This window comes from Rhinolophus hipposideros (assembly GCF_964194185.1).
Source record: "Rhinolophus hipposideros genome assembly, chromosome: 1".
NCBI classification, from domain to species: domain Eukaryota; kingdom Metazoa; phylum Chordata; class Mammalia; order Chiroptera; family Rhinolophidae; genus Rhinolophus; species Rhinolophus hipposideros.
In genome coordinates, this window is record NC_138047.1 from 65,041,228 (window position 1) to 65,044,806 (window position 3,579).

The 3,579-nt window shown below is 39.5% G+C and overlaps 1 protein-coding gene across 2 annotated transcripts in view; it reads right to left on the reverse strand.

Annotated features, from left to right (window-relative positions):
• LOC308499521 (broad substrate specificity ATP-binding cassette transporter ABCG2-like) overlaps window positions 1-1,778 on the reverse strand; it is a 95,349-nt gene extending 93,571 nt beyond the window's left edge. For both annotated transcript variants that reach the window (XM_081053078.1, XM_081053075.1), the window contains exon 1: window positions 1,205-1,778. The gene's annotated coding sequence lies outside the window, so the exon portion shown is untranslated. The remainder of the gene's footprint in view (window positions 1-1,204) is intronic.
• Window positions 1,779-3,579: the final 1,801 nt, after the last annotated feature.

A 3,579-nucleotide genomic window follows, 5' to 3' on the forward strand; every position in this document is an offset into this window, starting at 1 on the left:
CTCACGGGACCTATTCTGACCTTTAATTCTATTGCATAATCCTCAACTTAATGACAAATGGTTTCGGCATGTTTATTAAAACGACACCATTTATCATTTATCTACTCTGTCTCAAGCACATTTCTCCAACCTAGGAAAACAAGCTACTACTCTAGAAAAAGTCCCATGCATGTGTAGCAAAGAATTCTATTTCTAGGCTGGGGTTTCTTTTATTCATTTTGCAAAGCTGTGACTTTCCCAGCCAACACTCTCCTTTCTTTCCCGCTTTTTCCCCCATGCTATTTTCTCCCCTCAGAGATAGAATACTTCCCTTTTCCTAGCTATTCATTTTTTCCCTCTTGGTTTGTCTCTTTGTATTAAAAGCTACTTTCAGATTAAAATGTATTATTTAGGACAGGGAGCTACTCAGTTTAAAGAGGAACATATGCCTCTCACAAGAAGATAAAACACATTAATTATATTCCTTACTCGAACTGATTTTCAACTATGTAATAGATTCATATGCTTTACAATCTTCATTTCCAAATAGTAGGAGGAAGATACTAGTTATTTTTCTAGCATGCGTAATTTTTAATTGAAGCTGAAATGTTCAAAGTGGTCACTGACCACACCAGTGTGGGGCATGATATGGACACTTAATCCCCAAATTACAAAAATTACAGAACGATTTCTGGCCATCTTCAAAGTGGCCCATGCAATCTCAGGAGCAGTCCAACATGTCTCTCTCACTTGGTGTGACTTGGTTTCCCACACCTCAGAAGTGTTTAACAGAAACTCCCACACTTAGAGATATTCCATCAAAGCAGGCACAACCAGGGCGAGACGCTGTCTAATTTTTTTCTCAGGCACTCTCCATAAGGCATGTGCTTGGCCAAATACCTTCATTCCACCTGCCTTCGTCCAACCCCCTTCCCAAAATAAACAAAAACCTAGAGGTTTTAAGCCTCTAGGTTTACTCATGGCAAGTCTCCCGGAGCAGCACTGAAGTCACTTGGGACGTTGTCAGAAATGCGGAATCTCAGGCCCACTCCAGACCCACTGAATTCTAAGAAGCCTGCTTTTTAACAAGATCTCCAGGTGATTCTTATATTAAAGGAGAAATACTGATGTAAGTGACACGTTTGTTAATGCACATACCAAAAAAAAAACAGGATTCTCTACTCAGTATAAATATTAAAAAAAAACAAACAGGCAAACAACTCACCTCAATTATAATGTGTGATGTTGGAAGGAAAGTAGCCCAAAGCTTAGTAGACAGGCAGTGATGATACGCTTATAGGTCTTCCCATAGAGACTTCAACCAAGATCCATGTCCCTTAAAGTCCAAGAACTTCCCTTTCCCAGCTCTCAGGAGACTAGAGAGAGAAAAAAAAAATCACAGAGGAAACTGATCAGCCCAGGCTAGGTCCTGCAACACCAGAAGGACTCAAGCTTTCCAAAAATAAACTGGCCCTGAGGAAATGTCCAGGGTGAAAAGAACAGTTCTCAGATCGCCTTGAATTCCTTTTTTTCTCCGTTAGCTGGTTTTTACCCACATTTCTTTCTCATTCACTGCTATTCAAACTGACAACGAATCAGCCTGGGATACTTTTCCAGCGATCCTGGCAAGGGGCTGGGAAACAGGAGGAAATTCCCATGTCAGAGAGATAGTTTTATATCTTTCACTTTGTGCAACAGAATCCTGATGACAGTATCTCCAATGCTAACAACAACTTAAGGAAGGACCAAAACCAAGTCTAGCAAATAGTTTCACTCTGTTAACTTCCTGTCTTTGACTAGCTCTGCCGTAATCGGGGGTCTCTTTTCATAGGCTCTGCCTTGTAGCAAAAAAAGCACACGCAGGAAGATAACACAGATTTAGAAAGGAAGTGAAAGAAACCAAAGCAAAGACAGTGTTAGGTTTCAGTGCAAAGGTCCACCAAAGATTTAAAGAGGAGAGAAGCTGTATTTAGAACATGCTATCCTTGCCAATGTTCTCTTTTTCTAAACAAGAAGTATAATAGGAATTTAAGACTATTAAATAGGCATTTCATATTCTGAAAATATGACGTCAAGTGAAATAATATGACATTACTAAGAGTTTCTGGTCCCGCTCTTCACTAGCCTTGACAAGTTTTTTCATCCAAGCCTTCCCAGCTGTAAAACAGTGATAACAGTAATGCCTTCCTTACGGAGCTGGCATGGTAACACCATGAGACACGTGAAATACCCATCACTGAACTGGCCATGCTGTAAGTTCTCTTTATATTTAAGTCACCACCCTGATTCTTCTCTCTATTGTGCATACCTAAACACAAATCAGGCACTCAATAAGTATTTATTGAGTTAAACACTTATTGAAAATGGAAGTTAAAAAAAAATCTTGACATTGTTAAGAAATTCTATTTTTATTATTTTTTATTGTGGTAAAATATTTATAACATGAAATTTGCCATTTTAACGCTTTTTAAATGTTTGATTCAGTGGCATTAATTACATGCACAATGTTATGTAACCACCATCACTATCTCCAAAACTTTTTCGTCACTCCAAACAGAAACTCTACTCATTAAGAAATAACTCCTCCAGGGATTTTTTCCACATGAGGACCACTTTTTAATTTGGGAATCCCTCCTTCCTCATGGTAATAGTTGTATTTTAAGTACCTCAGAAGAGAAAATACATAAGGTCAAAAATAACATAGAGAACTCTTTAAATAAATTTGTATTTTAATCACACCACACAACAAATCTTTGAAATATGTGTGAAATTATTCTTTATTCCAGCTAGAAACAAGATTTAGCACAAACCTTGACATAAAATGTTTGCCATGCTTGTGGATAGAGTTGAACCTCTTTTAAATGTGGTCTACCTTTTAAACAGGTTAAATTCATCCGGTTATTTCCTTTTGAAGGAAGGAGAGAAACTAGCACTTACTGAAACCCACAGTGTCATGGGGGGGGTCTCTGCTCCCGCTCCCCACATAAGAACACAGGCCATGGTGAGGCCAAAACGGAACACCCACGGAGCCATAGGTAGGGGAGTCATACCACTATGGTCTCCCTGGCGGCTGGGTTGGAGACACAGGAAGCAAGCTCCATACAATGCGCAGTCCGCAATCCACTGTCCGCTTCCCTGCCAACCAACCAACTAACCCTCTAGCGTAGCCACGGCAGTTATATTAGTGGCCAATGGCTCACTGGTTACAGCTGACGGCCATCCAATCACAGTTGATGGCCATTTACTACCCGAGCCAGCACCTTTCCATGTGAGGCCGAGAGCCTGGAAACTGCTCTCTGGGACTCTGTCCCCACACCCATTTATTCCAGAACAATAAACATTAAATAAGTTCTTACTTAAGAAGTAACCTAAGCCTCTTTTCCAATGAGGCAAATCTAAGTAATACCAATTTAGAAAACACATTGCTTTTCTGACAGAGGTAACACAAGCTTTAATTTTCAAATTTTCTCCCAAGTCCCATGTAACATGTAATTTTATGTTATTAAATATAATATTAAGACAGTAGTAATTCAATATGGGAAAGAAAAAAAGAAGGAAGGAAGGTAAAAAGAACGAAAGAGGGAGTGGAGGAGGGAGGGA